We start from the raw sequence: 22080 nt of genomic DNA, 5'->3' as shown, positions 1-22080 counted from the left end.
TAGCTATTCTGTAGTGGCTTTCATTCATAGATCTCAAAGCACTGACAAAGGAGGCTGAATATCATTTCCCCCACACTCAGAGACATACAAATTCAGGCATCGGAAGTGTAATTTCTTGCCCAAGGTCACCCATCAGATAAGGAACAAAGTCAGGAATAAACTGCTGGGTTCTTGAGTACCAGGCTAATGTGCCCAAACAAGATTGCACTGCTCCAAGGGTCTCACAAGAACAGAGGGAGAAGCAGACAGAACTTAGTGGAAGCTTTAAGCTGTCAGGGGATAGGAGGGAAGGTTCTCTCATGGATCAGGAAATGGCTAAAAGATAGGAAACAAAGGGTAGGAATAAATGGTCAGTTTTCAGAATAGAAAGGGGTAAATAGTGATGTCCCCCCAAGGGTCTATACTGGGCCCAGTCCTATTCAACACATTCATAAATGATCTGGAAAAGCAGGTAAACAGTGAGGTGGCAACATTTGCAGATGATACAAAACTACTCAAGATAGTTAAGTTGCAGGCAGACTGCGAAGAGCTACGAAAGCAGTGGTCTCCCCCCGGTCGATTGCGATCAACTGGTCGATCCTAGAGGATCTTCCAGTTGATCGTGATCTCCAGCAGTGCAGCTGGTTGCCACTAAGACAGACTCCCTGCCTACCTCGGCCCCACACCGCTCCCAGAAGTGGCCAGCACGGCCCATGGCCCAGGAGGTGGGGGGGCAGGGGGAATCTCCCTCCGCACACTGCTCCTACCTGCAAGAACCACCCCTGCAGCTCCCATTTGTTGGGAATGGGGAGCTGTGGCCAACAGGGCAGTGCTTGCAGAGAGAGGCAACATGCGGAGCCATATGCCGCCCCCCTCACCCCCACCCCAGGGGCCACAGGAGTGTGTTGGCAATTTCCAGGAGTAGTGTGGGGCCCAGGTAGGCAGGGAGCCTGCCTTAGCCGCTGGGGGTAAATGCTGCCTGGCAGGAGGCCGCACTCCAAGCCCCAGCTCCGAGCTCTCTCCTGGAGCCAGCACCCCTTGCCCCAGGTGAGGGCAAACTATGGCCCGGGGGCCGCATCCGGCCCTACAGACATTTTAATCTGGCCATTGAGCTCCTGCCAGGAAATGGGGTGAGCCATGGCTTCATGCGGCTCCTGGAAGCAGCAGCATGTTCCCCCTCTGGCCCCCATGAGTAGAGGTAACCTGAGAGCGGAGGACACCGCCGTGTATTCCTGCGCCAGACACACAGCGAGGGGAAGCGAGTCTGAGCTCAGCCAAAAACCTCCCCCTGCAGTAACAGTGCGACGTGTCCGCTGATGAGGGCGCGAACCAGCCCCCGACTGCCCGGGACAGGTGATGGGAGCAGCCCGGAGAAAGTCTCCCAGGCTAGAAAGACTTGCAGACTGGTGCAGTTTCAGAATCGGTTTCACTCACTACCCCTGGAATTCCTCTGAGCATCAGACAGGGTGCTGGAAAGATTTATTCTCTCCCTTTTTCTTCAATTCCAGACACACAAACAAAACACTGATGCATAAAGAAAAATACACCAACACACATACAGGCAATCACTGCTGCACAAGAACACAGAGACAGCATGCAAACACCCATACAAACACATAAATATACACAATCACTCAAAAAACAAATACACATCTAAACACAAAAAGCAAGCTCAGACACAAACAAACCCTTCCTTACACAAACATACACACCTAAACACACACACAGATTAGTCTTTTAACACACAGAAAACTCTCACACAAACACATATGAACACAAACACACAAAGAGACACATCCATGCAATTCCTGTATGCATGGAACATAAAGAGAATGGACCAAATTCTCCTCCCAGCAGCATTGCTTTAAATATGAAGTCGCTTCACCTGGGGTAAATATCATTATTCTCAATTTGTGCTGAGTGGCAGACAGCAGAGTTTTACCCAGCACTGAGTGAAAAATGAATTCAGTGTAGAGAGATGGTCCACTGCCTTTGCCTGCACTTTAATTCCCTCACAGATTTTCAGCTGGCTGCAGAAGCTGTCCCGTTGTAGTCATGCACTGGACTCATGGGAACTGGGTTCTGTTCTCACCTCTACCTCTACCAGGGAATTACTGGGAGACCTTGGTGTGACGAAGTGGGACTGTTCTTAATGTTTCCTCTGAATAGTGTGGGGGTGCCTCAGTTTCCCCTAGGCAGTTCTTAAGTATCTAGGGGGTGGAGTACGGGTGTATGATCATTGCAGAGCCCTAGAGGGCAGGTGTGGGCAGGGGTCTGGACACAGAGAATGGCCTGCTTCCTGGCCACTGATGGCCTGGGCCCTTCCCCCCTGCAAGGTGAGAGCTGAAGGGTTGGAGAACAAAGGAATCAGGTGACCACCTGGCCTGGGAAAGGAACAAAGCCCAGAGGAGGAGGGGCTGGAGGGGGTTTTCAGTTTGGGGCTGGCTGGGACATGGAGTGAAGTGCAGACGTGGTGGTCTGGCTCACTGCCCCCCAAAATGGACCCAGCTGAGGGGTCCCGTTCTCTGCACCTGCAAGCTCTGTTTTAGACCATGTTCCTGTCGTCTAATAAACCTTCTGTTTTACTGGCTGGCTGAGAGTCACGTCTGACTGCGAAGTTGGGGTGCAGGACCCTCTGGCTTCCCCAGGAGCCCCGCCTGAGCGGACTCGCTGGGGGGAAGCGCACGGAGGGGCAGAGGATGCTGAATGCTCCGAGGTCAGACCCAGGAAGGTGGAAGCTGGGTGAGCTGTGTGTCCTGCAGACAGGCTGCTCACAGAAAGGCGACTGCCCAGAGTCCTGACTGGCTTCATGGGGAGCAGTTCCAGAGCATCGCCCAGGGACTCCGTGACAACCTTGGGCATGCCACTTTTCCCCCGCCTCCCCAGTCGCAGGATAAGGTCTGGTCATTTTAAGGTTAAGATAAGTGCAACTGTGTCTTAGTGGGTCACAACTGGAAATGCGAAAGACAGGATGAACTGCTGAGAAATAGGGCAAACACAACCCAAAACTGGTGTTTATTTTTTTATAAGATATACCAAAGCAGCCACAAAAGTAAATTCCTGGTTCACCACAGTGGCTAACAAGAAAACATAAAGGCAGTTTCCTCAGGCATTCCAGCTCTTATATCACCACCAAGAACACTAGGTTCAGAGATGAGTGGTTTTTTTACAACCCGTCTCATCAAATAATAGGTTCTTCTCATCCCAAAGGACCAGCCGCACACCCAGGTCAATATACAACTTTGATCTTACCCCAAAATCATGCTGATGCCAATCCCTTAGTATCTAAAATCTAAAAGGTTTATTCATAAAGAGAAAGAAAGAAAGAAAGAAAGAAAGAAAGAAAGAAAGAAAGAAAGAAAGAAAGAAAGGTGAGAGTTACAAATGGTTAAAGGAATCAATGACATCCAGTAATGGCAAGGTTCGTGGTTCAGGCTTGTAGCAGTGATGGACTAATCTGCTGTCTTAAGTCAAGTCCCTGGAGGACACCCACAGCTGGGATGGGTCATTCAGTCCTTTGTTCAGAGCTTCAGTTTGTAGCAAAGTCCCTCCAGAGGGAAGAAGCAGGAATGAAGACCAAATGGAGAAGATGCAGCTGCCTTTTAAAGTCATTTGCCATGCAGCCTGTGCTTCCTTTGTTTCAAACACAAGCTGCCCAGCACGTGGCTGGGAAGCCTCAGGACTAGTCTACACTGGCAACGTTAAAAAGCTTCCGTGGCAGCAGGCACCAGGCCTGAGGAGAGCCCCACTGGACTTGCGACCCTAAGTCCTTTTCCTCCTTTGCTCGTTGTCTTTGTTGTATTGAGAGCAACTTCACAGGCTGTCTTCAGCCTGTCATGGTGACCTTTGACCCAGTCATCCAAACTGTTCACCTCATCCTTAGAAAAGACTTCTTGATGCTTCTCTGGTAACGCCCTTAAGTTAGCCACCTGTGCAGGCATCAGCCCCTGGCGTGCTGCGTGAACTGGAACTGGCAGTCTCTCACCACGTCTTTCTTGAGGAAAGGGAACTCGTCCACCCTTCTCCCTCTTTCTCACCCGCAGCTCATTTCCATTCTCCTCAAATGTTACCTTCACCCGAGGAACCACTCCCGTAGGCCAATGCCTCTCTGCAGTGCTGTTTTGAGGATGCAACTCCACAGCCTTCAAACTTGAGTTTAGAAGACTCATTGGTCCTCTTCCTTTGACGGCATTAGTCAGACATTGGCTGGCTGGAGCCCATTCGGTAGGTTTACCCCAGATGTAGGCTCTACAAGAGCTCCATATCTATTGGGATTTCCTGGGACCCAGCAGTGTTCATCAAGCATCCTCCCTCTCCGAGGAGGAACAACACTCTTCTGTTCTCTGCCCACTTTAACATTTCCAATCTGCCCCGCAGGGCCCAGTCAATGGTTTTGTCTCTCCGCTCCAGCCAGTACTCGACTCAGCACAGTATTCTTCTCGGTGTGCCCATGGCAATTTATCCTCCTGGTTCCTTCTACTGGCAACAGTAGCTCCTTTAGCTCACTAATGATGTTCATCCCTAGAATCCCTGGGACTCCTTCTCCCACATGGCTCCCTTCAGCGGCTTTGTCCTTCAGGGTGAAGATGCATTTCCCTGGCAGAGTCTGACCCATGTAGTCTATGTCTGCTTCGAGGCATCCCACCACTGGGATTGCCAGTCCATTAACTACTGTTAGACACAGAAACTGTGTGCTGTGCATGGTCAGCTCCTTGTCTATCAAATCCTTATGAAAATGGGACTGAGTAATGGTGGTGACTTCTGAGCCAGTATCTAACAAACATCTGGTTTCCACCCCTGCTATACATACTTCAGCAGTTAGACAGTCTCCAAATGCTCACTTACGGAAGTCACTAGATATGCTGGCACTGCCCGTGTCCCTTTCAACACTGTATGCAGAGTGATTTTCCACCAACGACAGGCCGAGGAATCCTTCTGCCACTGCTTGGCCTTCTACTGTAGATGGACCACTTGCTCCTGGTGCCCCACTGGTTTCCAGTGCCTGGGACTCTCTTCTTCTTCTCAGTGGACATTCTCGGCTAGTATGCCCTGGCCTTTCACAAGGGTAACAAATGTACCTTCCCTGCTCATCCTGCAGTGGGTTTCTTCAGGATCCTGGTGTCCTTGGATACTTTGGCATTTTAGTGGAGGTTTTTCCTTTCATCACTACAGTCATCACTTTCAGCTGTTGGACTGCCAGTTTTTGGACAGCTTCACTTAATCTTTCCAGTGTTAACTGTGTTTGGGGCAGGGTCTTTTCCCCAGTACTTGCATTCACTTGGCCCCCACTTCGTGGACAGGACTTCGGCTTGGCCGTCTCTGCCACAGGAACTTCCTCTTCTTCTGACTACATAACGGCAGCCAGACTGAGTTAATGGAACTTCTGACTGGGCTCTTCCTTAAACCACCTTTTAATTTCATGGTGGAAGGAATCATCCTGGAGCCCCAGCACCAACTGCTCTTTCAGAAACATATCTGGGTCTGGAACTTGTCGAGGGTCTCGCCCCTCCACTTTGCTTATTCTCTCCTGGATCTCATATGCATATGCCCAGACAGTTTCACCAGGCTCCTGCTTGCTCTCAAATAACTCCTTTCTTCTGGTTCCAATAGGTACCTTTGTGACAGATTAAGTTACCAATCTGCATGAGGTGTCAGGTGATCAGGCTGAGGCCGCAGGATCGTTAGGGGAGGAGATGACTGAGGACACCAAGTGACTGAGTTTAAAGCTTTATTCATAAAATAAAGTTAAATAACAGCGGAGAGTGCTGAGGGTTCCCCACGTCACTCAGAGGAAGGAAAAGCGTTAATGCCCCAGCCCTAATCCACTTTCATACTCACACATCCACTACCCAAGGCTGGTCAAGCTTGGGTGTAACGTACGAAGAAGCGGGAGGAGATGTGGACGGGAATTCTGTCCTGTACGCAGGTCGTCCAGGGTCCGCTGTTGATCTCTGACTTACTTCAACTCTCGGGAAGGTTTTAAGTCCTGGGTTCTTCTGGGGGCATTTTGTCCGGGGACCTTTGTCCACCGTGCTCTTTGTATCAGTCCAAACCGGCCTTCTGAGGCTTCCTTGGCTTCCCCAAAACACATCGGCTTCAGGGTTGTTATGTTCCCATTCGCTGACCTTTGCCTTCTCACTAGTTTTTGCAATCCCCTGCAGTCTTGTTCAGTTTACTGCTCTGTTCTCACAGCTGGTTGGGGTTGTAATCCAGGCCCTCATCTTTCTTGGCATCAGAGAGTCTGCTTGGGTGCATTGGCCTTGGGCAGCTGGAGTCAGCTTCTTTTCTTCGCACCTAGCTGGATCATTGAGTTAACACATTCCTTTCTCCCTTCCTCCCCTTTTGGCCTCTCACAACCTGCAAAGGAATCTTTCACTCCACACTCACGCCTTCAACCCCTCCCAAAATGAATATGCCTATATAGGCGGCAGCAATATACAAGGCTGGTGCTTACCCAGGAGACCTCATGGGGGGCAATTTTATCGTGCCTGGGACATTCCCATGAGGCTATTTTATTCTGACTGTGACACCTTGTCTCCATACACTTCCAGGAGGAGTTCAAATACCTTTTCCACATCTTTCTTGTCTGCCATTGCTAGGAGCTTAACTGTGGCCTTGGCCGTGGCCCTTGAGGTGTTCCTCTATGAAGTCCATATGATCCTCTTCAGGTACTCTTAGCACACACGGACTTGCCTTCACAGACTTGACTCACTCCTCTACTGTAATGTCTCCTGGTCTTGTTGGGAAGCCATAAATAGTAGGGGGTTTCTTAGCTTCTGCTGCCTCATGGTCTATTACTGCCTTAGCCAGTGAAAAGGCTTCTCTCTGTTCTGTTCTAGCTTGTTGTAATGCCTCAGCTTGGTCTGATCATCTGCGCACAAGTTCAGCAAAGTGGGCCCATAGTTCTTCAATTCCAGCGATTCTTGACCAGGCCTGGACAGTGCTGTCAGAACTCAACCAGGAAACCAGTGGGGTGGACCCTGTGGATAGGATCCTGTTCGTGATCCCAATTATGTAAGTGAGGGAATGGTCCAGCTACTGTGGGGAACATTCCTGGCTTATACACTACCCCGGTGAAATGGGGTAGCGAAAGGATTTGAGTCCTCACTCCAACTATCTTTATCCCCTTAGCTCGGCCCCACTCTGATGGACCCAGGCAATTCCAGTTCAGAAAGAGGATGGGACCCCCCCTTGCCCAGTTTACAGTCTGAGTGTAAATGGGAAGTGGAGTGGGAATGGATGATCACTTTAGATAAGCTATTACCAGCAGGACAGTGGGGTGGGAGGAGGTATTGTTTCATATTCTCTGTGTGTATATAAAGTCTGCTGCAGTTTCCACGGTATACATCTGATGAAGTGAGCTGTAGCTCACGAAAGCTCATGCTCAAATAAATTGGTTAGTCTCTAAGGTGTCACAAGTACTCCTTTTCTTTTTGCGAATACAGACTAACATGGCTGCTACTCTGAAACAGGAATATAAATCTCAACCATGCATAATAATCTTCCTTCAGTGTAGCCTTAATCCTCCTCAACTCTCCCCTAAAGAAAAACACCCAGAGATGCTGCTCTTGACACACTAATGTCAGGGAGGCTTCACTGCAAAACTTAACTCTGTCCTCAGACTCCCCCCACCGCCCGCCAGCTACTCCCACCTGCACCCACAGGCGGGCCCCCAGACCTACTCCAAAGCACGAGCCAGGCTTGCTCAGATCACGTTCCTGGTGTCATGGATCATTCAACGTAGCCGGTCACTGCCGGGAAGGGAAAGGGGCTTGCCTCCCAAATCCCTCCCAGCGCTATGGGAAATCTTCCGCCTCCATCGGGGGGCCCAGCCCAATGGATACCTGAGACAAGACTTCACGCCTCCCCCCCACCGGACACTGGCCCCCCTGAGCGGACATTGCATGGCCCTTATGCTTGTGGAACCGGGCTCCAGAGCTGAGTCCCCGCAATCCCCAATATCAGGTCAAAAAAGCCAGACCCTCAGTTCCCATGCGAGGAAATACAGTCCCTGCAGGGAGCTGTTCTTTCCTCCCAGGGTCCAAAAGTGTCAGGAGGACCCCAGCGCCCTGTGCCCGGCGCTGCACAGACACACAGGACGGGACAGTTTGACTCCTGCAGCCGGAGCCCTGGGGGGAGTCAATCCGATCACTGACAGCAGGAGCGTGTGTCTCTTATAAAGCGGGGCATGCAAATGAGGGAGACAGTTTCCTGGTTAAATCTGAGCCTCCCTCTGCCCAGGCTGCACCCGGAGACACAAATCCGCAGCCCCCTGGGTCGGTGCAGTCACCAGCCAGTCCCCTGAGAACTTTCCCCTCCCGCACCCGGGAAAATGGGATTTTTGCTCCTTGTCATTGTCGCTGTAGCAGCTTTGGAAGGTATTTTCCTCCTCTGAAGACCTGGCAGAGTTAGGAGAATATTGTGTTACCGCTGTTTTTATACCGACATTAATGGCCTGTCTTTATTCCCAGGTGTCCGGTCCCAGACGCTGGTGGAGTCCGGAGGGGGTGTGAAGAAGCCCGGAGACTCTCTCCGCCTCTCCTGCAAAGCCTCCGGGTTCCCCTTCAGCAGCTACGAAATGAGCTGGGTCCGCCAGGCTCCCGGGAAGGGGCTGGAGTGGGTCGCCTACATTTACAGCTCTAGCATATACTACAGTGACTCGGTAAAAGGGCGATTCACCATCTCCACGGATAACGCCAAGAGTGAGCTGTATCTGCAAATGACCGGCCTGAAGCCCGAGGACACCGCCCGCTATTACTGTGCGAGAGACACAGTGACACCAAACCGGTTTGTGATCGCACAAAAACCCAGGCTGCGGAATCGCCCTTCTCCCGGCGGCCGCGCGGGGGCAGCAGCGACACCCCCCGCTTCGGGCTCGGGCAGGAGACCCGGCACCCGGGGGAACGGGACACAAACCTCCCGCCAGTTTAACCCTTCCGTTCCCGGACTCTGAATGGCCCATTTCCCTACCCCAGAGATGGAGGGCGGGGTGTGGAAATGGGTCATGCAGGGTGCGGGCGGGGCTGGGGGGCAGAGATCACCCGGCGCCGGAATAAACCCCGCTCCGCTGCGACTGGGGATGGGGCACCGTTGGGACTTTCCAAAGAGACTCGAGCATTTTTTCCATCCATTTGACAGCTGGAAATCACAGCCCTGATGTAAACGGTGCAGCTCAGGATCCTGCCCACAATAAAGGGCCCCCATGTCACAGAGTCACCATGGAGATAAAAAGCCCCGCCCCTCAGCCCCCCGATGGCCTCACTCAGCCCAGCGCTGGCCCGCAGGGCATTGGGGACAGTCAGGGGGCTAAGGGCTGTGGATAGGGACACGGTGGGATTTCATGGGGTCGCTCAGGGGGAGGCGGCTGCCGAGGGAGAAGCAGAGGCCCGTTGTGGCGGGGAGAGGGGGCACGAGGGTCAAAGGGCGCAGCTCCCACTGACTGCTGTAGCTCACGAAAGCTCATGCTCAAATAAATTGGTTAGTCTCTAAGGTGTCACAAGTACTCCTTTTCTTTTTGCGAATACAGACTAACACGGCTGTTCCTCTGAAACATCTCCAGAGACAATCCCAACAACCTGCTGCCTCTGAAAATGACCGTGCTGAAGCCCAGGGGCACCGACCGGTACCACTCTCAGTTCCCAGGCAATGTGTCTCCCCTTCCTGCCCAGAGCCCCGCTGGGCTGCGGTGCACAGATCCCTCGCTCCATCTGTGAACTCCAAGCCGGAGTGAGTCCTGTTCTGAGTCGCTCTCCCCTCGGAGACCTGGCACGTTGGCTCTCCCGGGTCCCATCCCTGTGTGTGTGGGAAAGACCCCGGGAATATTCATGCCTAGACTCAAGCTAGAGCCACTAGATTATTCTTCCGTCCCATGCCTGGGGAAATAAACAAGGAGTCTTTACACTGGTGCCTGTTGTAGATCCTAGACGGGGAAGAGAAATTTGATCACGGGCTCTTCAGTCTGGCAGACAAAGGTACAACAGGATCCAATGCTGGAAGCTGAAGCTAGACAATGTCCAGCTGGAAAGAAGGTGATTTTAAAAAAAAGACATTGAGGTGAATTAACCATTGGAACAACTGATCAAGAGTCATGGTGGATTCTCCGTCACTAGCAACTATTGTCTCTATGATTCTGTGTCTTTTAGAAAATAAACAAATGCAAAATCCATCAAGGGAGATTTTAGTTAGATATGCGGGGGTGGGGGGAGCACTTTCTAAGGATAAGCATATCTAACTATCCACATTTGAACCGGTTACCTAGGGAGGTTGTGAAATCCCCATCACTGGAGGTTTTTAAGAACAGATGAGGAAATGTTCCACCAGGGGAGTTCTAGGTATATCGAATCCTGCCTCAGTGCAGGGGGGGTTGGCTAGTTGACCTCTTGAAGTCCCTCTTCCAGCCCTACCTTTCTACAATTCTCTGAATTTCTTGTCCTCTGTGACTGAAGGAGAAGACAGTCAGAGTATTTCACTTTCTTTGGTGACTTTCTCCAGCACAGGATCCCATTAGGGTATTTGTAATGAAGTGAATCACTGTGGGATCCCTTATCTCTAGCACAAGGATACAAACCGGCATCTACAGATTTCAGGCTGCTGATGTGCACATGCACCAGGTTATTGGAGGCGTCTCTTGAGGTGGTGAATTGCCCTTTCCCTGAGTCCAGGTAATATGGGGTACCTGCATTATCTATGCTGGAGACCCACTCCAGTCCCTTCCCAGGAACATGACGGATCCAATCCAGCCACTTGCTACTGATGAAGAAGCCGGAGGCTTTGCAGGAGAGGCGGAGAGAGTCTCCGGGCTTTTTCACATCCCCTCCAGACTCCACCAGCTGGGCCTTTGACAGAGCTCCTGTGGGGGAAAAGTATCATGAATCACATCTGGAATTTTCAAAGGGTAAAGTCAAGGGGAATTAGATACACCATTACCTAAGTCCCCTTCAAAAATGTCAATCAACATTCCAGTAGGCCCTGCTCCAAACCCCACTCAGGCCAGTGGAAGTTCTCCCCTTGCCTTTAGTGAACTTTGCATCAGGCCCATAAAGCACAATATTCCCCAGTATCTCCAGAAAATGTCAGATACCATAATTCCTTTAAAGGGCACTAGACTGAAGAGACAATTCAGCGAAAATATGCTGTTGATGCTGGATAAAGTGCTCATGGTGTCCCGGCATTAGCTGCCCAGACCCCTCCTTGTGTCCTAGCCATGCAGGTGCAGAGCTATTAAATGACTTAGGCAGCGCATTAAGGATATGCATTTGCATATCTATTTTTTTTAATAAGCCATGTTTAAGCTCTAGCCCTCAAGCTATCTTAGTTTTTTATATTGTTCCCATTACTGTTGTGTTTGAGCATGGCAACCATTAAAGTATTTAGGGTAACAAGAAAACATTTTACAAATACATTAGAAGCAAGGGGAAGATGAAGGACAGGGAAGGACCACTGCTCAATGAGGAAGGAAACACAGTCACAAGAAAAAGCAGCAATTGCCGAAATATTAAATGACATCTTTGTTTAGGTTTTCTCCAAAGAAATTAGCAGTAATCAGAGAACTAACAGTGAACATCAGTGCAAATGGGGTAGGATCTGAGGTTAAAATAGGGAAACAAGTTAAGAATTATGTAGACAAGTTAGACGTCCTCAAGTCAGCAGGGCCAGATGAAATATACCAGAGAATATTTAAGAAACTGGCCAAAGAGATCTTAGCCATTAACAATTATTTTTGAGAACTGTCGGAGAACAGGAGAGATCCCAGAGGACAGGAAGAGGGCAAGTGGTACCTATCAATAAAAAGCAGAATAAGGGCAACCCAGGAATTATGAACTGTTAGGGGGCTTATTCCTTCACCCACTTACTTCCCTGGTCCTTCTCGCATGAACAGAGAGCAACAATACCCGAAGTCCAAAGGTGCAAACAATTCGATGTTTATTGGGGTGAACTTCCAGCAAGCATGATTCCAGTTTCCTTCCTTAGTATCCTCCTTCCCAGCTCTGACACCACAGAGCCTTACACCTGTGTCCCTGTTCCCATTCCTGCCCTTAGCCAAACATGATTCCAACTTCCTTACTCCCATTCCCTGTTCCCATCTCCCCCTTTAGCAAAACATGATTCCAACTTCCTTACTCCCATTCCCTGTTCCCATCTCACACACCCACATGCCCACCCCCACCCCCACCCCCAGTCACTTCCTCATTGACTACAGATTATATAGTAAAACTTGAGTTCTGCTTAGCTATACCTTAACCAATCATTTTCCTGAAATTTAACTAACCAATCCTAACATATTGTAACATGATTATGTAACCAATTATAACCCACCACCTCAATTAGTTTACACCCAGCAAAATTAATTATACAGCAGACAGGAACAATCACAGAACCAGACAGAGATTATACAGACAAACAACAGCAAAGTGGGAACTATAATGACAAAACAATACAGAAGTGAGGATTTCACATCCCAGCTATTGATAAGTGAGTTCTTGCCAGACAGGATGCTATCAAACTAAGTTTGAAACTAAGTTTGAAACTAAGTTTCCTTTTACATTTTCTAGGCACTTCCCTTTCTCTGGAGGTGATAGGAATACAATCCTGTCCTGATAGTGCCTAACAGCCCAATAGCACCTTATTTCAATGTGACTAGTTTGGAATGTGAGGATGTGACCGTTCGCTTCCCAGCTTATGGCTGCCTCTGCTGCTTAGCCAAAGGCCTGAGCCTAAGCACAGGGCCACAAACTGTCACAGTAAGAGAAGGCCCTTACACCGGCAGACAGTGGTTTTGATTCTTTCTTTTATACCTCTATCACTAGGCAAGTGATAAGAATACACCTAAATTCTTAGAGTATAGGCCTTTACAGACAGGCCTGAATATCTATATCCTAACATGAACCACTCAACTTAACTTCTGTACCCGGAAAGAATGGAGCAAATAATCAATTTGCAAGCACCTGGAAGATGAGGTGACAACTAACAGTCAACATGGATTTGTAAAGAACAAATCATGTCAAACCTGCTACCTGGGGTTCTTTCAACCCAAAACTCTTGGTAACTTTTACTCTGTGTGAGGTGGTGTCAGTAAATAAAAACTTTCCCCCCTTATTTATACATTAGTAATAGAATGACATGCCCCTTAAAGCAAACTTGTTAAGTAAGTAGTTTCAATGGAAAGGCAAGAGGAAGGACACGGGGTCAAGCTACCCTCTCTGTGGCACCCAAAACTCCCCTCCCCGCCCCCCAGCTCCTGCCTTGGCTAAACTGAGAGTGCTGAATGGCCAATTTACAGCCTGCTGACTTGGCTGCTTTTAGCACTAAGCCATAGTGGTTTCAGGCACTTTATTGGTTTGCCAAAGTCTCCCCATACAAAACCCACCTCATATCCTCCTTTGACAGGGTACGAAGATGAGTGGATGGGAGCGGGGACAAGAACAGTAGATGTGGTATATCTCAACTTTAGTAAGACATTTCATACAGTCTCAGATAGCCTTCTCATAAGCAAACCAGGGAAATATAGACTAATGAATCTATTATAAGGTAGGTGCACAACGAGTTAGAAAATGTACTCAGAGAGTAAAAAGAAAAGGAGTACTTGTGGCACCTTAGAGACTAACCAATTTATTTGAGCATGAGCTTTCGTGAGCTACAGCTCACTTCATCAGATGTTTACCGTGGAAACTGCAGCAGACTTTATATACACACAGAGAATATGAAACAATACCTCCTCCCACCCCACTGTCCTGCTGGTAATAGCTTATCTAAAGTGATCAACAGGTGGGCCATTTCCAGCACAAATCCAGGTTTTCTCACCCTCCACCCCCCACACAAATTCACTCTCCTGCTGGTGCTAGCCCATCCAAAGTGACAACTCTTTACATAATCAAGTCGGGCTATTTCCTGCATAGATCAAGGTCATAGATCAGAGAGTAGTTATCAACAATTCACAGTCAAGCTGGAAGGGAATACGGAGAAGGTTCCCTCAAGGATCTGTCCTGGGTCCACTTCTATTCAATAGCTCCATAAATGATTTGGATAATGGCATGGAGAGTACACTTATAAAGTTTTCAGATTATACCAATCTGGGAGGGGTTGCAAGCACTTTAAAGACCAGGATTAGAATTCAGAATGAGCTTGACAAATTGGAGACATGTTCTGAAATACATAGGCTGCATCCACACACTCTTCCTGCATAGCTAAACTCAGCACGGAAAGGCTCTGACAGGTGCAAGTAGCATTAAATTCCTTCCCAACCCCAAATATCAGTGAGTTGGACCTTGAGCATGTGGGCAAGACCCACCAGCCAGACCCCTGGGAAAGAGTTCTCTGTAGTCACTCAGAGCCCTCCCCACCGAGTGTCCCATCACTGGCCATTGGGGATATTTGCTACCAGCAGTTGTCGATGTGCCTACAATGGCATATTACCACCTCATCATACCATCCCCCTCCACATAAATTTCTCAAGATCAGTCTTGAAACCAGTTTGCTTCCCCGTCCCCCCTTTTTAGTTTAATTCTGGCTGAGATTTTCAAAGCTGCCTAAAGGCATTTAGATGCATGGTTTATATGAGGAAGAAAGGCAGTTTTGGAAATCTTAACCCAAGTAATCTGGAAATTTACCCCAATTGTTACCTCCTCTTCCCTCTCTTCTGCCCCTTTGTTTGCTGCCTTTAAAGGCTTTTTGAACTGCCTCAGGCCTCATGAAAATTAAGGAGCGCAACTTCTTTTTTAACAGCCAGAGAATTTCTCCTTCTCCGGCACACCCCAAGTAACTTACTTTGTGCTGTATTCCTTCATTTGTTCCGGTTGGTTTCTGATTCAAAACTAAATATGTGTTTCATTTTTATTTCCCTGGTGGCAGCTTTCTCAGGTAAGAAACTCAGAGGCACCTGGGATAAAAGAAGGAAACAAATGCAGCCAAAAGGAATCGTTGATTCTCCAGAGCACTGAAGAACATGCTTAGATGCTTTGCTGAATCATGGCCTAGATCTTTAATATTTGTCTATTTGCAGGTGTCTGGTCACAAATCCAGCTAAGCCAGTCCGGAGCAGAAGTTAAAAAGCCAGGAGACTCTGCAAAACTCTTCTGTAAAGTGTCTAGACACATACACTAGCCACGGTATGCACTGAGCACAGAGGTCTCCAAGGAAAGGACTGGAAAGGGGATTTTCAATTACAAACGGGGCTGGTGACACCACATACTACACAGACCCGGTTAAAGGACCATTCACCATCTCCAGAGACAACACCCAGAACCTGCTGGGGTAAACACTGAGGTGGCAAAATTTGCAGATGATACAAAACTACTCAAGATAGTTAAGTCGCAGGCAGACTGCAAAGAGCTATGAGAGCAGTGGTCACCACCCGGTCGATCACGATCTCCGGCAGCACACCGCTAACCCAGGCTGCCTGCCTGCCCCGGCCCCACGCCCCTCCCAGAAGTGGCCAGTATGGCCCCATGGCCCCGGGGGTGGGGAGACAGGGTTCTCCCTCTGCATGCTGCTCCTACCTGCAAGCACCACCCCCACAGCTCTCATTGGCCGGGAATGGGGAGCTGTGGCCAATGGGAGCTGCAGGGGTGGTGCTTGCAGAGAGGGGCAGTGCACAGAGCCATGTGCTGCCTGACCCTCCCCAGGGGCCGGAGGGGTGCGTTGGCCCTTTCCAGGAGTGGTGCAGTGCACAGGTAGGCAGGGAGCCTGCTTTAGTGGCAGCCACACTGTGCCACCAACCGGGAGCCTCTGGATGTAAATGCTGCCTGGCGGGAGGCCGCACCCCAACCCCCAGCCCTAAGCCCCGTCCTGGATTCAGCACCCCATGCCCCAGGTGTGGGCAAACTATGGCCCAGGGGCCGCATCCAGCCCTTCAGACATTTTAATCTGGCCCTCAAGCTCCTGCCGGGGAGTGGGGTCTGGGGCTCGCCCTCTCCACATGTGCCATGGCTTCACGTGGCTCCTGGAAGCAGCAGCATGTTCCTGCTCCGGCTCCTATGCACAGGGGCAGCCAGGGGGTTCCACAGGTTGCCCCTGCCCCAACTGTCACCTCTGCAGCTCCCATTGGCCGGCAACCAGGGGAGCGTGTAGAAGCCGGAGTGGAGACATGACACTGCTTCCGGGAGCTGCTTGAGGTAAGCACCACCGGGAGCCAGCACCCCTGATCCCCCTCCTGCCCTCCAAACCCCTTAGTCACACCCTCATGCACCCCAGAGCCTGCACCCCACAGCCAGAGCCCTCACCCCTCCACCTGCACCCCAACACCCTGCCCCAGCCCGGAGCCCACTCCCACACCCTGAACTCCTCATTTCTGGCCCCACCCCAGAGCCCGGCACCTCCAGCCAGACCCTCACCCTCTCTTGCACCCCAACGCCCTATTTTGTGAGCATTCATGGCCTGTCATACAATTTCTATACCCAGATGTGGCCTTCAGGCAAAAAACTTTGCCCAGCCCTGCCATACCGCATCATACACCCTGAACCCCCTCCTGCACCCCAAATCCCAGCCCTGACTCCCTCCCAGAGCCTGCACCCCAACCCCCTGCCCCAGCCCAGAGCCAACTCCTGCACCCAAACTCCCTTCCACAGCTGGCACCCCTCACCCCCTCCTGCACCCCAAAGCCATGCCCCAGGCTCAGCCCAGAGCCCTCTCCCACACTGTGAACCCTTCAGCCCCAGCCAGGAGTCCACACCCCCTGTCGAACCCCAGCCCCCTACCCCACCCTTGTGAAAGTGAGTGAGGGTGGGGGAGAGCGAGTGAAGGGGTGGAGGATGGAGTGAGTGGGGTGGAACTTTGGGGAAGGGGTCAGGTAGATCCTGGGTTGCCCTTAAATTCAAAAAGTGATCTTGGGCGTAAAAGGTTGGAGACCCCTGTTCAAAAGGATCTCTCAGAACTAGGTGACTGGGCAACAAAATAGCAGATGAAATTCAGTGTTGATAAATGTGAAGCAATGCACATTGGAAAGCATAATCCCAACTATGCATAGCAAATGATGGGGCTAAATTAGCTGTTCCCACTCAAGAAAGAGATCCTGGAGTCACTGTGGATAGTTTTCTGAAAATCTCCAATCAATGTGCAGCGGCAGGCAAAAAAGCGAACAGAATGTGGGGAATCATAAGAAAGGGATAGATAATAAGATAGAAAATATCATATTTCCTCTATATAAATCCATGGTACGCCTACATCTTGAATACTGCATGCGGACGTGGTCGCCCCATCTCAAAAAAGATATATCAAAATTGGAAAAGGTTCAGAAAAGGGCAACAAAAATGATTAGGGGAATGGAACGGCTGCCATATATGGAGAGATGAATAAGACAGGGACTTTTCATCTTGGAATAGAGTCAGCTAAGGGGGGATATGATTGAGGTCTATAAAATTATGACTCATGTGGAGAAAGTAAATAAGGAAGTGTTATTTACTCCTTCTCATAACACAAGAACAAGGGGTCATCAAATGAAATTAATAGGCAGAACGTTTAAAACAAACAAAAGGAAGGTTTTTTTCCACACAATGCACAGTCAACCTGTGGAACTCCTTGCCAGAGGATGTTGTGAAGGTCAAGATTATAACAGGGTTCAAAAAAGAACTAGATCAATTCTATTAGCCAGGATGGCAGGTTGGGCAGGGATGGTGTCCCTAACCTCTCTTTCCCAGAATCTGGGAATGGCTGATGGGATGGATCACTTAATGATTCCCTGTTCTGTTCATTCCCTCTGGGGCATCTGGCATTGGACCCACTGTCTGGGCTAGATGGACCTTTGGTCTGACCCAGTCTGGCCGCTCTTATGTTCTTAAGGAATTTTGTCTCTAAGAATTGTAGAGAACACTGCAGAAATTATTCTGTGAGTGGAATTCTTAATCTTCTCCTTTACTCACATAACCCTTTCCCACTACACCCACCTCCGGGAGGCTGAATTTGCTGATGGCTGAGGTCCAAGATCTGTGTCTTATACAGAGGAGGAGATGCAAATTCAGTGCCTCGGCGCACTATAGAAACCCTGTGATCTCGGGACCCCGCAGTGTGAGAAGGGAGGACGGACAAGTCCGGGCGTCGGTGCAGATCCCACCAGAAAACCCTCCAGCGTCAGCAACATGCGACTGTGGCTGAACCTCGCTTTCTTACTAGCAGCCCTTCCAGGTAATTTTATCCCCTTCCTCGCTACACGGACTAGAGACACCGGGGGATGCTGCACATCCCGAACCTGACCCAAAGGGCAGTGAAGTCAACGGGAACCTTCCTGCTGCTTCAAATGGACTCTGAGCCAGGGCCTGTGTGAATGTGATTCTCATTCTTTCCAGGTGTCCGGTCACAGGTCCAGCTGGTGGAGTCCGGAGGCGGGATTCAAAGCCCTGGGGGATCTCTCCGCCTCTCCTGCAAAGCCTCCAGATTCACCTTCAGCAGCTACCATATGAACTGGGTCCGTCAGGCGCCGGGGAAAGGACTGGAGTGGGTCGCACAGATACTCAGTCCTGCTTATAGTTCAGCAGCATATTACAGTGATGCGGCGAAAGGGCGATTCACCATCTCCAGAGACGAGTCCAGCAGCACGGTGTATCTGCAAATGAACAGCCTGAAAGCCGAAGACACCGCCCGGTATCACTGTGCGAGAGACACAGCGATCAGAAACCTCCTGCGGTTAGCACAGAAACCTCCAGCGCGAATCCCCCTCCCACTCCGTGCCCACAGTCACCGCCAGAACAGAGCCGTTCACACAGGAACCCAGAGTGTGAAGCCTCCAGTCCTTTATCCGGGCTTCACTCCTCGGAAAATTCACTTTGATGGTGAAAGACCCACGGTTCTGTCAGAACCGAGACCATCCTTAAACATTCCCTAGTGATGCAGAAAGAGATTCCTTCTCCAAAGTGAAGGAGTACTTGTGGCAACTTAGAGACTAATCAATTTATTTGAGCATAAGCTTCTCCAAAGTGTTATTCACACTTAGCTTTCCGTCCTTCACCCTCCTTTCCCAGCAAACTAAGCTGGAGAAGACAGGCAGGAAGCAGGAGCCATGCAGCCAAAGGTGGAACGTGAACTAGAATTTTTCACGCCGGAATCTTGCCACAGTTTGCACTCACCTAAAGAAAGGACAAATCGTACTTCTTGAACACACTGCTTCATTTCCAAAGTGACTGGGGTTCCTGAATAGCCAATGCCACGTTCTGCAGGAAGCAGGAAATGGGGGTCACTCGTCCTAAATTCACAGGCAGAGCGTGGGAATCCTCTTTACAGACTCTAGTGGATTCATCTTTAGCCAAACTCCAAGTTTCTTGCACTTGCCCATTCATAATAAAACACCCCGTGTGCAGAGAGCGTCTCAGTTTAAGAATTCCCTTTAAAAAAAAAGAAGGAATCGTGGTTTTCTGAGCGCACTGAAAGTTAACACCACCGGTGTCTGGTTCATTCCTGTGTCAGACAGTCATTCTGCGCCTCTGTGTTTCGATACATTTGTTCCAACTGAAATCAAATTTAAGATTACAACGGGGCAGAACACAACCTGTCCCACAAGCGTGTCACCTTGTAGCATCGCATCGTCTTCCTTCCTTCGGCCCACGTCTGCGAAAGACAGACCATTAACTAAGAGGGGCAAAGTGCAGGGGAATCATTTCACATATAAGCTTTGAAAGGGCCAGGCCTGGAATATCACAAAGGAAAGTGTGGAGAGAGCTAATACAGGCTGACTGCTCCCTTCCAGCACAGCTGCCCTTACTACACACTTCACCAGTGACACAGCTGTGAAGTGTTGAATCCTGGTCCATTCAAGTCAAAGGCAAAACTCCCATTGGCTCAATGGGACTGGGATTCCGTCCCCAGTGATGGAAAGATGTGTCAGACTCATAGCACAGGGACAGAACTGTTTGCCTTGCAAAATTCCTATGTGGCTCTAGGAAGAAGGATAAAGGAGTTGGAGGCGCAAGTGGTGTTCTCGTCCATCCTCCCCGTGGAAGGAAAAGGCCTAGGTAGGGACCGTCAAATCGTGGAAGTCAACGAATGGCTACGCAGGTGGTGTCGGAGAGAAGGCTTTGGATTCTTTGACCATGGGATGGTGTTCCATGAAGGAGGAGTGCTGGGCAGAGACGGGCTCCATCTTACGAAGAGAGGGAAGAGCATCTTTGCCAGCAGGCTGGCTAACCTAGTGAGGAGGGCTTTAAACTAGGTTCACCGGGGGAAGGAGACCAAAGCCCTGAGGTAAGTGGGAAAGTGGGATACCGGGAGGAAGCACAGGCAGGAATGTCTGTGAGGGGAAGGCTCCTGCCTCATACTGGGAATGAGGGGCGATCAACAGGTTATCTCAAGTGCTTATATACAAATGCACAAAGCCTTGGAAACAAGCAGGGAGAACTGGAGGTCCTGGTGATGTCAAGGAACTATGACGTGATTGGAATAACAGAGACTTGGTGGGATAACTCACATGACTGGAGTACTGTCATGGATGGTTATAAACTGTTCAGGAAGGACAGGCAGGGCAGAAAAGGTGGGGGAGTAGCATTGTATGTAAGGGAGCAGTATGACTGCTCAGAGCTCCGGTACGAAACTGCAGAAAAACCTGAGTGTCTCTGGATTAAGTTTAGAAGTGTGTGCAACAAGAGTGATGTAGTGGTGGGAGTCTGCTATATACCACCGGACCAGGGGGATGAGGTAGATGAGGCTTTCTTCCGGCAGCTCACGGAAGCTACTAGATCGCATGCCTTGATTCTCATGGGTGACTTTAATTTTCCTGATATCTGCTGGGAGAGCAATACAGCGGTGCATAGACAATCCAGGAAGTTTTTGGAAAGCGTAGGGGACAATTTCCTGGCGCAAGTGCTAGAGGAGCCAACTAGGGGGGGCGCTTTTCTTGACCTGCTGCTCACAAACCGGGTAGAATTAGTGGGGGAAGCAAAAGTGGATGGGAATCTGGGAGGCAGTGACCATGAGTTGGTTTAGTTCAGGATCCTGACGCAGGGAAGAAAGGTAAGCAGCAGGATACGGACCCTGGACTTCAGGAAAGCAGACTTCGACTCCCTCAGGGAACGGATGGCCAGGATCCCCTGGGGGACTAACTTGAAGGGGAAAGGAGTCCAGGAGAGCTGGCTGTATTTCAAGGAATCCCTGCTGAGGTTACAGGGACAAACCATCCCGATGAGTCGAACGAATAGTAAATATGGCAGGCGACCAGCTTGGCTTAATGGTGAAATCCTAGTGGATCTTAAACATAAAAAAGAGGCTTACAAGAAGTGGAAGGTTGGACATATGACCAGGGAAGAGTATAAAAATATTGCTCGGGCATGTAGGAATGATATCAGGAGGGCCAAATCGCACCTAGAGCTGCAGCTAGCCAGAGATGTCAAGAGTAACAAGAAGGGTTTCTTCAGGTATGTTGGCAACAAGAAGAAAGCCAAGGAAAGTGTGGGCCCCTTACTGAATGAGGGAGGCAACCTAGTGACAGAGGATGTGGAAAAAGCTAATGTACTCAATGCTTTTTTTGCCTCTGTTTTCACTAACAAGGTCAGCTCCCAGACTGCTGCGCTGGGCATCGCAAAATGGGGAAGAGATGGCCAGCCCTCTGTGGAGATAGAGGTGGTTAGGGACTATTTAGAAAAGCTGGACGTGCACAAGTCCATGGGGCCGGACGAGTTGCATCCGAGAGTGCTGAAGGAATTGGCGGCTGTGATTGCAGAGCCATTGGCCATTATCTTTGAAAACTCGTGGCGAACGGGGGAAGTCCCGGATGACTGGAAAAAGGCTAATGTAGTGCCAATCTTTAAAAAAGGGAAGAAGGAGGATCCTGGGAACTACAGGCCAGTCAGCCTCACCTCAGTCCCTGGAAAAATCATGGAGCAGATCCTCAAAGAATCAATCCTGAAGCACTTGCATGAGAGGAAAGTGATCAGGAACAGCCAGCATGGATTCACCAAGGGAAGGTCATGCCTGACTAATCTAATCGCCTTTTATGATGAGATTACTGGTTCTGTGGATGAAGGGAAAGCAGTGGATGTATTGTTTCTTGACTTTAGCAAAGCTTTTGACACGGTCTCCCACAGTATTCTTGTCAGCAAGTTAAGGAAGTATGGGCTGGAAGAATGCACTATAAGGTGGGTAGAAAGCTGGCTAGATTGTCGGGCTCAACGGGTAGTTATCAATGGC

Source organism: Caretta caretta, chromosome 13 (assembly GCF_965140235.1).
Source record: "Caretta caretta isolate rCarCar2 chromosome 13, rCarCar1.hap1, whole genome shotgun sequence".
Taxonomy (NCBI): domain Eukaryota; kingdom Metazoa; phylum Chordata; order Testudines; family Cheloniidae; genus Caretta; species Caretta caretta.
The sequence above is the reverse complement of the archived record's forward strand: the minus strand, read 5'-3'. Positions refer to the sequence as shown.